Source organism: Mus caroli, unplaced genomic scaffold (genome assembly GCF_978045245.1).
Source record: "Mus caroli unplaced genomic scaffold, Mus_caroli_1 scaffold_3, whole genome shotgun sequence".
NCBI classification, from domain to species: Eukaryota; Metazoa; Chordata; class Mammalia; order Rodentia; family Muridae; genus Mus; species Mus caroli.
This window is the reverse complement of record NW_028227258.1, coordinates 144,717,664-144,729,598: the sequence shown is the minus strand read 5'-3', so window position 1 is coordinate 144,729,598 and position 11,935 is coordinate 144,717,664. Positions and strand designations below refer to the sequence as shown.

The window sequence follows — 11,935 nt, the reverse complement described above, 5'->3', positions numbered from 1 at the left end:
AAAGTCTATGACAGTCTCAACAATGTTAAAAATGCAAAGTTCAAAGTCTCTTTTGAGATTCATGCAATCTCTAAACTGTTATCCTAAATTAAATCAAAATAAAAAAGCAGATAACATATTTCCGCATCACAGGATATATATTATCATTCCAAAATGCCATAGGGAGGAAATACTAGACAAAAGGAAGACCAAAAATCACCTGAGAAAACTCCATACTCTGTATCTCCATGCTTGATGTCTAACTCCTTTAAACTTTTTTGATTGAAACACAATTCTTTCTTTTGGGCTAGTTTCAACTTCTGTTAGCTGCTTTCTTCCACAGGTATTCCATGGTTCTAGCATCTCTAATATCTTGAAGATGACAAGGCAACTTCCAGTTCACAGCTTCTTATTTCAATGTCTGTCATCCATACATGATTTTCTGGGCTCCTCCAAAAGGCTTGGTCAGTTCTCCAGCTCTGCCTATGTAGCACTCTAGGCTCTGATTAATTCCACTCCACTGCTGCTGCTTTTCTTGGTGGTCATTCCATGGTATTGGTATCTCCAATATACTGGGACTTCTACTGCACCTATCTTACACCAGTAGCCTCTCATAGGCTCTTTTCATGGTGTCAATCTTCAACTTCTTTGTATGAGCTCTTCAGAACTGGGATGCCAACTGTAACTGAGTCTATACCTACACCAGTGTTCTCTCATGGCCACCCATAGTGCCAACTCTCAGCTGCACTCCTCAATCCCTTTTTGCTTTCAAAAACAGTGCTACCTGGGTGATTCTTAAACATTACTAAGTCCCACTACCACTGGAGGTCTATCTCTGGAACAAACTTCTTTGTGCTCTCAAAAAATAGGTAATTCCATCTCAATGATGCTAGTCTCTTAATTATCCTAATTTCTTAGGTTCAGCTAACTAACATCATTTGTCTCAGTAAGTCCTTCTATACTTGATTCTAAATCAAGAGCTGCATGGAGGAAACTGTCAAGTTCTGCTGGTAGCATGGGATAGAACATATGACCGTGTTCTATTACATCTTCATTAACTTTCTGTTTTCATTTACTGCCTAAGCTTGGATCTTCTGAAACTTGTTCTTTAGACTGACTTTGATTGCAAAGATTTGCATGTCTCTGTCTTCTGCAATCTGGGATTAAAGTTATGTACCACCAGGCCTGAACCTAATCTTTTTTTTTTTTCCTTTGGAACTTGCTCTGTACCAGGTTGACCTTAAACTCAGAGATCTGCTTACCTTGGTCTCCAGGGAATAAAGAAGTGTACAACTATGCCTAGGTCTAAGCTTTTCTTAGTGACTATGCCTGAAGACCTAGATTATCAGTAGGTCCTGCATTTCTGGATTGTATTTAATTCCAAATTACAGGTCCAAATGAAAAACAATGACCAGGTAGCACCCAACATGATACGACTATCCCTTGATCAACTGAAAACAAATAAACAATGAGATTAGCTGGGTAGGATTTTCTCCTAGGTCCTACTACCTTAATTTCACTTAATACCCGTGAACATGGGATTTAGCTCTATTCTACTTCCTTTATTATTAAAACCATTTATTTTTAAATTTTTCCTCTCTAAGCTTGCTATTCTTGATCAAGACAGTTTTCATAATAGTGAATGACAGGGGTGACACCATAGAGGCAACAGCAGACTCTTGCAATTGGATTCATCTAATTCAAGAAAATGGAGACAGAAACCTTCCCCAATTCCAAAACCCATGATTAATTTGTTTAACAACCTGCAAAAGATAAGGAAGGGCAACAAGCCTTTAAAAGATCTAGAAATAGTGATGAGGGAGTTGAATGAAAATTTTGCTTCAGAACAAGAATGTTAAAACATTGATTGCAAAAGGAGGCAAGAATATTAAAGCTTTCTTTATAGACTACAATGCCAGTGTTTCAGTATCAGAAAGCAATGGCATTGAGTGCATACTGAGTATCAGTGTTGATATTGAGACAATTGGAGAGATTCTGGAAAAAAAGTATCATCTCTACCTTGGAAGAGGGCCTGCAGTGTCATCATCCACTGCAATCAGCCAGCTCCTGCTGGAATCTGACTGCTTGAAGTACAATAAAGGAAGTGACTTTGACTGTGAGTTGAGACTGTTGGTTCATTAAAGTGTGGCAGGAGAAATTATTAGAGTTATAGGTGCTAAAATCAAAGAACTTTGAGAAAACACTCAGACAACAATCAAGCTTTTCCAGGAGTGCTGTCCTCATTCTACTGACAGATTTGTTCTTATTGGAGGAAAAACTGATAGAATTGTAGAATGCATAAAGATCATCCATGATCTTATATTTGATTGTCCCATCAAAGGACATGTACAACCTTATGAATCCAACTTTTATGATGAAATCTATGATTATGGTGGTTTTACAATGATGTTTAATGACTGCTGAGGATGGCTTGTGTGACATTTCTCATGTGAGGAAGAAGTGGTTTTGAGACAGTGCCTCCTGTTGGTGTGGGCATCCCATGCCTCCTTCTAGAAGAGATCATGATTATATAAACCCCTGTCAAGGACATCCTCCTCCTTCTCTTAGTGAAGGTAGCCAGGGTGGCAGGAGAGCCCAGAATCTTCCTCTTCTTCCACCACTATCACCAAGAGAAAGAGATGTAATGGCTAACAACAAAAGAGGAAGGGCTGGAGACTGCTATGATGGCATGTTTGGGCTCAGTGCTGATGAAATGTAGGGCTATGCATTTGGCATGTGAAGCCCATCAAAATGGCTAATGGCTTATGAACCACAGGGAGGTTCTGGATATGATTGTTTCTATACATGGTGTTGTGGCTCATACCATGATCTTGGTGGACCTATTATTACTACACAAATGACTACTCCAAAAGATTTGGCAAGACATATCATTGGCAAAGGTGATCAGAAGATTAAGCACATTCATGATGAGTCTGGAGCATTGATCAAAATTGATGAACCTTTGGAAGGAAGATCGAATCCTTACCATTACAGGAATATAGCACCATACAGAACACACACCATTTGCTGCAGAACAGTGGGAAACAGTATGCAGATGTTGAAAGAGTCTATTGCAAGGTATCTTCTTCCTTTTTATAGTGTGAAGCAGTGTTCTGGAAAGATTTTCTAAGACTAGTAAAGAACTGAAGGAGTCTTATATATTTTTTTTAACTGCTTCTGTTTAAAAAGTCAACATTCTTCTACTTTGTAGGTGTTCTGCATTTGAGGTGTAGTGAAATCTTTGCTGTTCACCAGATGTAATGTTTTAGTTCTTTACAAACAATTTTGAAGGGAGAAACTTCCCCCTCCCTGTGTAATTATTGTGAACACCTTGCTTTGTGGTCACTGTAACACTGAGGGGAAGGCACAGTGAGGAAAGTAATTATCCACATGTTCCTGGCATTTGTTCAGAGCAGTGTGCAGAATACAATGCTCTTTTGTAATAAACATTTTGTGATTTTGAAAATAAATTCAGTAAACCTAAAAAAATTTAGCGAACCACAAGAAAATTCTAAACTAGGTTTTGACATTTCTTTTCCCAATGTGACTATTTAAATGTCTTCACCTTAGCCTCAGGCAGACTCTTTGACTAAAGGCAAAAAATAGCTACATTCTTCACCAAATTATCACACTTAAAATCCCACTTAAAATGTTGCTCTATTTTCCTAATCCTAAATACCCTAATCCTAAATGCCACCCCCCAAAAAGCATGATCAGGTCTAGCATAACAACACCCCAGTCTCTGGTAGCAACTCTTGTCTTAGGGTTTCATTGCTGAAAAGAGACACCATGACCAAGCCAACTAATATAAAAGTAAAAATTTAATTGAGGCTGGCTTACAATTCCAGAATTTCAGTCTCTTATCATCATGGCAGGAAGCATGGCAATATTCATGCAGACATGGTGCTGGAGGAGTTGAGAGTTCTACATCTTCTTCCAGAGGCAGCCTAGAGGAAAATATTTTCTGCAGGCAATAAGGAGGTTTTCTTCCTCCCCAGGAAGAGCCTATTCATCAGAGGCCTGAAAGCCCACCTATAAAATAATACATTTCCTCCAACAAGGACACACCTCCTAACAGTGCCCTCCTTGTACCTAAGTATTCAAACCACCACACTGCATAAAAAGTTATGCCACTATTGCACTAGTAGGTCTATCATGCCTGCAACATAGTTATGGCATACAGAGGCCAGATCTGGGTAAAACCGTCAATATTCATTGTTGCCTAGCATACTTCCTTTCACTCTGATACTGTCAAAGCTAGCCAGTGGGGTTGAGGTCTCAGAGACAACCAGTTGGAAACTGTTTTCTCAGTGTCCTACACCAATTGTATGTGTGGTATATTCATCCCATGGGACTAAACATGCCATTATGGTGTGTAATCACTGGCAACATCAATACCCTTTGTTTCTTTGGAGGCTTCCATGGCCTTGCAGTATGATTTTCTTTTGATTACCCTGGTCTTCTGGAAACTGCGTTTTCCATCCATGCAAGATAATTTCATTTGAACCCTTCTGTTTCTGTTTTCAGGCTCTCTTTTGAAATTAGCTTGTATTAAACATTTATTTATTTATTCACTTTACATTCCAAAATCAGCTCCCCACTCTGTTCCTGGTACCTCTCATGCAGATCATCGCACGTTCCTCCCACCCCTTCTCATTTGAGAATAGGGAGGCCCCTAATCTCTTGAGAGTCTTTCCCCACTACCCATCCAACTAACCACCTCTGGCACATCAAGTCACTGCAGGACTAGGTCCATCTTTTCCCACTGAGGCTAGACAAGACAATCCAGCTATAAGAACAAGATCCACAGTCAAGCAGGCAACAGACTCAGGGATACTCCCATTCCAATTGTTGGGGGACCAACATGTAACATAGCTGCTACATATGTACAGGAGGTCTAGGTCCAGCCCATGCTTGCTCTTTGGTTGGTGGTTTAGTCTCTGGAGGCCCCCAAATGACCAGGTTGGTTGACTTTGTTCGTCTTCCTGTGGAGTCCCTGTCCTTTTCAGGTCCCTCAATCTGTTCTTAAGACTGTGAGTTCTATCTAATGTTTTACTGTGGGTCTCAGCATCTTTTTCTTTGATTGCTGAATGGGGCCTCTCTGAGCATAATTATGCTATAATCCTGTCTGCAAGCATAGCTATGCATCATTAATAGTGCCAGGGAATGTTTCTTGCCCACATGATGGGTCTCAATTCCAACCAGTCATTCATTGGCCATTCCCTCTGTTTCTACCCTTTGCTATTTGTAATAGCCAGAAACTGGGAAAAAGCCTAGATGTCTCTCAACTGAAAAATGGATAAAGAAAGTGTGATTCATTTACACAATGGAATATTATTCAGATATTAAAACCAATGATATCATGAATTTTGTAGGCAAATGGATGGAACTAGAAGATATCATCCTGAATAAGGTAATCCAGACCTAAAATGCATGCTATGTACTCACTTATAAGTGAATATTAGCCATAAAGAACAGGATAACCATACTATAATCCACAAATCCAAAGAAGACAAATAGCAAAGATGGTTGACTCTTTCTCAGAAGGGAAAATAAAATAGATATTGGAAATGGATTGGAGTAGGGACCTGAGTAGGAGAAGGAATTTGGAGGAGAGCATGGAAGAACAGGTGTAGGGAGAGCAGGGGAGAGAGAATAAAAATCAGAAGTTGTGGGGGACAATCTTCAGGAAGTGCCAGAAAACATAGACTATCTATGGGGAAGACTAGCTGAGACTGCTGGCAGTATGGGGCATGAATTCTGAAGTAGCCCCTCTCTGTCTCCAGAAAGGACACCCAATGAAGTGATAAGCCAGGCACTCACCAAGAAAACTTTAGATCCAAAATGTGTCCTGCCTACAGGACGTTCAGGGAAAAAAATAGTACAGATGGAAATTAGCTTTCTAGTTAGTCTTTACAGCATTTTTTACATTCTTATTTTTCCATTACTTTCTCCTTAGGCCCAGCTCTCTCTAACCCTCCCCCTTCTTTTATTTTACATTCCTCATCCTGTAGTTTGAAAATACATCTCCATTAAGTGTTTAGATTTGTTATTGTTTCTTTTTTATTTTCTTTTGAAGGATAGAAAATTTCATTTTTAATATACTTCATCATGTGTCTTTTTCAAGAATAAAGGTCTCTTAAAGAACTGTTTATATAACCAAATGAAGATTTGCAATATTAAATTTAAAAAGATAAAATGTTTTCCCTTCCATGTATAGACTGACAGATCATTTCAAATACAACAGTGAATGTACTGAGGTCAAGATTAAGACTTGGTTGATACAGGCATTTCCTTGAGAATAATTAATCTATTTCCACTGCACTGCAACACAAATTTGACCTTGGGATTAACAGAGTTTTCATATCATTTGTCTCATTTTGTTTTTTGGCATTTTGTTTTTTTGTTTGTTTGTTTTGTTTTTTGTTTTAAGTGTTAGAGATCCTCTTTTGCATCAATGTAATCATTCGATATTTGTTCTTTTGTATAACTCTTTTTAACTTGTAAAGCAAGGAACTTCATTTAGGCATCTATTATCAAATGAGATAATAAATTTTGCTGGTTTTGTTTGTATATTAATTTAAAACTTAATTTGCTACATTTTGTTCCATTGTGGTTAAAATTTTACTCAAAATAAAAGTTTACTGAAAATTGATCAGTAGATGTAATTGGGAAAATTTATCTTTATTTTGTTCCTTACTCCAGGTTGCATACATATTCACAATGCACTCCTTTGTTAATTTAGTTATTAATTTATGTTTCATTTACTGTGTGATAGTCTGTCATTGCATTTATTTGTGTGTTTTGAAAATATTGATAACATTTAAAAGATATTTTTTCTCAAATTTTATTTCTTAATAATCTTTTGAAGTATGTAGAAATGACATTTCAAAAGAAAAAATCTAAACCACATATAGAGTCTAGCAATTTTTTACAGTTCTATCAGTTTTGGAGATGTTTTAGTAATTCATTGTTTTACTCATATTATAAGATATATTTTCATTCCTTGAGAATACACAAGAAAAGCAGGCTAGAGAAACAGCTCTCAACTCCAACAGCCACCCCTTGCTATTGCAGAGGCCCTTTCTGCCATGAAAGCTAGTAGGATGACAGCAACTTTCCATCTCTTTTTATAATCTTTTAGACCCAGTCTCACTGAGAGAAGGAAAGAGAAACCATCAAGTGTTCTACTCCAGAGATGGGGATGAGAATGGGAACTTCGGAACTAAAAAGCAAAAGGAGGAATGAAGATCTGCAGTTAGTTTGTCTGATTTCATGGTAGCAGTGGCCCTGGATTAACAGGAAGTGTGTGATGAGTAAACTAACTAGTACCCCCAAAATTCCCTGGGACTAAACCACCAATCAAAGAAAACACATGGTGGGACTCATGTCTCTAGCTGCATATGTAGCACAGAATGGCCTAATCAGCCACCAACGGCAGGAGAGGTCCTTGGTCTTGCAAAGATTCTATGCCCCAGTATAGGGGAATGCCAGGGCCAGGAAGTAGGAGTGGGTGGGTTGGGCAGCAGGGGTAGGAGGGAAGTGGGGATAGAGGAGTTTCAGAGAGGAAACTAGGAAAAGGGATAGCATTTGAAATATAAATAAAGAAAATAGCTAACTAAAAAATACAGAAAAATACAAACAATATTGGAAAGAAAAGAATAAAACAATTCAAGAACTAGAGAAAGAAAATAGAATAATTAAGGACAGCCGACACTTCCCTGCAAAAAAATGAAAATGGTTTGATTTGGTTTGGTTTGGTTTGGTTTGGTTTGGTTTTGCTTTGTTTTTTTGTTTCGCGACAGGGATTCTCTGTGTAGCCCTGGCTGTCCTGGCACTCACTTTGTAGACTAGGTTGGCCTTGAACTCAGAAATCTGCCTGCCTCTGCCTCCCAAATGCTGGGATTAAAGGAGTGCGCCTGGCGTGGTGGTGCACTCCTTTAAACCAAACCAAACCAAACCAAACCAAACCAAACCAAAACAAAACAAACCAAACCAAACCAAACCAAAACAAAACAAAACAAAACAAAACAAAACAAATTGAAACAAAATGAAACAAAACGAAAAACAAAAAAAAAAAAAAAAAAAAAAAGGAAAGAAAAAAAGGGAGATATAACAACAGATCCTGAGGAAATCCAAAACATCATCAGATCCTACTACAAAAGGCTATATGTACTCAACAAAACTAGAAAACCTGGATAAAATGGACAAATTTCTAGACAGACACCCGTACCAAAATTAAATCAGGATCAGATTAATGATCTAAACAGTCCCATATCCCCTAAAGATATAGAAGCATTCATTAACAGTCACCCAACCAAAATGCCCGGGACCAGATATGTTTAGTGCAGAGTTCTATCAGATCTCCAAAGAAGACCTAATTCCAATTCACCTCAAACTATTCCACAAAATAGAAACAGAAGATACTCTACCCAATTCATTCTCTAAAGCCACAATTACTCTGATATCTAAACCACATAAAGACGGAACAAAGAAAGAGAACTTTAGACAAATTTCTCTTATGAATATTGATGCAAAAATACTCAATAAAATTCTTGCTAACAGAATCCAAGAACACATCAAAACTATCATCCAACATTATCAAGTAGGATTCATCCCAGGGATGCAGGGATGGTTCAATATGTGGAAATCCATCAACGTAATCCACTATATAAACAAACTCGAAGACAAAACCACATGATCATCTAGTTAGATGCTGAGAAAGCATTTGACAAAATCCAACACCCATTCATGATAAAAGTCTTATAAAGAACAGGGAATCAAGGCCCATACCTAAACATAATAAAAGCAATCTACAGCAAACCAGTAGCCAACATCAAACTAAATGGAGAGAAGCTGTAAGCAATCCCACTAATAGTAGGGACTAGACAAGTCTGCCCACTTTCTCCCTACCAATTCAATATAGTACTCAAAGTCCTAGCCAGAGCAATTAGACAACAAAAGAAAATCAAGGGGATACAAACTGGAAAGGAAGAAGTCAAAATATCACTATTTGCAGATGATATGATCTTATATATAAATGACCCTAATAATTCCAGTAGGGAACTCCTAAACCTGATAAACAGCTTCAGTGAAGTAGCTGGACATAAAATTAACTCAAACAAGTCAGCGACCTTTCTTTACACAAATGATAAACAGGCTGAGAAAAAAATTAGGGAAACAGCACCCTTCACAATTAGTCACTGAAAATATAAAATAACTTGGTATGACTCTAACTAAGGAAGTAAAGTTCTGTATGATAAGAACTTCAAGTTTCTGAGGAAAGAAGAATATCTTAGAAGATGAAAAGATTTCCCATGCTCATGGATTGGCAGGATTAATACAGTCAAAATGGCTACCTTGCCGAAAATAATCTACAGATGCAATGCAATCCCCATCAAAATTTCAATTCAATTCTTCACAGAGTTAGAAAGGGCAATTTGCAAATTCATCTGGAATAACAAAAGAACCTAGGATAGCAAAAACTATTCTTTTTTTTTTTTTTTTTTTTTTTTTTTTTTGGTTTTTTGAGACAGGGTTTCTCTGTATAGCCCTGGCTGTCCTGGAACTCACTTTGTAGACCAGGCTGGCCTCGAACTCAGAAATCCGCCTGCCTCTGCCTCCCGAGTGCTGGGATTAAAGGCAAAAACTATTCTTAACAATAAAAGAACCTCTGGTGGAATCACCATGCCTGACCTAAAAGTGTACTACAGAGCAATTGTGATAAAAACTGCATAGTACTGGTACAGCGACAGACAGGTAGATCAATACAATAGAACTGAAAATTGAGAAATGAATCCACAAACCTATGATCACTTGATCTTTGACAAGCGAGCTGAAACCATAATCCAGTGGAAAAAACGACACCATTTTCAACAATGATGCTGGCACAACTGGTGGTTATCATATAGTAGAAGGAGAATTGATCCACTCTTATCTCCTTGTACAAAGCTCAAGTCTAAGTGGATCTAGCAATTTCATATAAAACCAGAGACACTGAAACTTATAGAGGAGAAAGTAGGGAAAAGCCCCGAGGATATGGGCACAGGGGAAAAATTCCTGAACAGAACAGCAATGGCTTGTGCTATAAGATTGAGAATCAGTAAATGGGACCTCATAAAATTACAAAGCTTTTGGAAGGCAAAGGACACTCTCAATAAGACAAAAAGGCCAGCAATAGATTGGGAAAGGATCTTTACCAATCCTAAATCAGATAGGGGTCTAATATTCAATATGTATAAAGAACTCCCGAAGATGGACTCCAGAAAGTCAAATAACCCTATTAAAAATGGGGTACAAAGCTAAACAAAGAATTCTCACCTGAGGAATACCAAATGGCTGAGAAGCACCCGAAAAAATGTTCAACATCCTTAGTCATCTGGGAAATGCAAGTCAAAACAACCCTGAGATTCCACCTCACACCAGTCTGTATGGCTAAGATCAAAACTTCAGGTTAGTGCAGATGCTGGAAAAGGATGTGGAGAAAGAGGAACCCTCCTCCATTTTTGGTGGGATTGCAAGCTTGTACAACCACTCTGGAAATCAGTCTGGTGGTTCCTCAGAAAATTGGACATTGTACTACTGGAAGATCTAACAATAACACTACTGGGCATATATCCAGAAGATGTTCCAACCGGTAAGAAGGACACATGCTCCACTATGTTCATAGCAACCTTATTTATAATAGCCAGAAGCTGGAAAGAACCGAGATGTCCCTCAACACAGGAATGGATACAGAAATTTTTGTACATTTACAAAATGGTGTACTACTCATCTAGTAAAAACAATAAATTTGTGCAATTCTTAGGCAAATGGATGCATCTGGAGGATATCATTCTGAGTGAGGTAACCCAATCACAAAAGAACACACATGATACGTACTCACTGCTAAGTGGATATTAGCCCAGAAACTTATTATACCCAAATTACAATTTGCAAAACACACGAAACTAAAGAAGAAGAACAAAGTGTGGATACTTCATTACTTCTTTGAAAGGGGAACAAAATACCCATTAAGGGAGTGCAGAGACAAAGTTTAGAGCTGAAGCAGAAGGAAGGACCATACAGAGACTGCCCCACCCAGGGATCCATCCCATAAACATTCACTAAACCCAGACACTATTGCATATGCCATCAAGATTCTGCTGACAGGACCCTGATATAGCTGTTTCTTGTAAAGCTATGCCAGTATCTGTCAAATACAGAAGTGGATGCTCACAATTATCTATTGGATGGAACACAGGGCCCCCCCAATGGAGGAGCTAGAGAAAGTACCCAAGGAGCTCAAGGGGTCTGCAACCCTATATTAGGAACAACAATATGAACTAACCAGTACCCCCAGACCTCGTGTCTCTAGCTGCATATGTAGCAAAAGATGGCCTAGGTGGCCATCATTGGGAGGAGAGGCCGTTGGTCCTGTGAAGATTATGTGCCCCAGTACAGGGGAATGCCAGGGCCAGGAAGCAGGAGTAGGTGGGTTGTGGAGCAGGGCGGTGGAGGTTATAGGGGACTTTCAGGATAGCATTTGAAATGTAAATGAATAAAATATCTAATAAAAAGTAAAAATGAATGAATCAGAAGATGGCCTAGTAGGCCATTAGTGGAAAGAGAGGCCCATTGGACATGCAAACTTTATATGCCTCAGTACAGGGGAACACCAGGGCCAAGAAGTGGGAGTGGGTGGGTAGGGGAGTGGGTGGGGGAGCATGTGGGGGACTTTTGGGATAGCATTGAAAATGTAATTGAAATAAATACCCAATAAAAAATATGGAAAAAAAAGTAAAAATTAACTAGTAACAAAGAGACCGTTTTCTCCTTGAAAATATATCACCTCAAAAATAGGAAGACATGTTTTTACTGATATCCTCTGAAAAGTCAGGAAATAATGGGACATCTCCAGGATTCTTTCAAAATGAATTCAATAATTTCTGCATCTTCTTATTAGACAAGACTGTCA

The 11,935-nt window shown here is 38.4% G+C and overlaps 1 pseudogene; it reads left to right on the top strand.

Moving 5' to 3' along the window:
- Positions 1 to 1,687: 1,687 nt before the first annotated feature.
- On the top strand, positions 1,688 to 3,078 carry LOC110291036 (heterogeneous nuclear ribonucleoprotein K pseudogene; annotated as a pseudogene).
- The last annotated feature ends 8,857 nt before the right edge of the window (positions 3,079 to 11,935 follow it).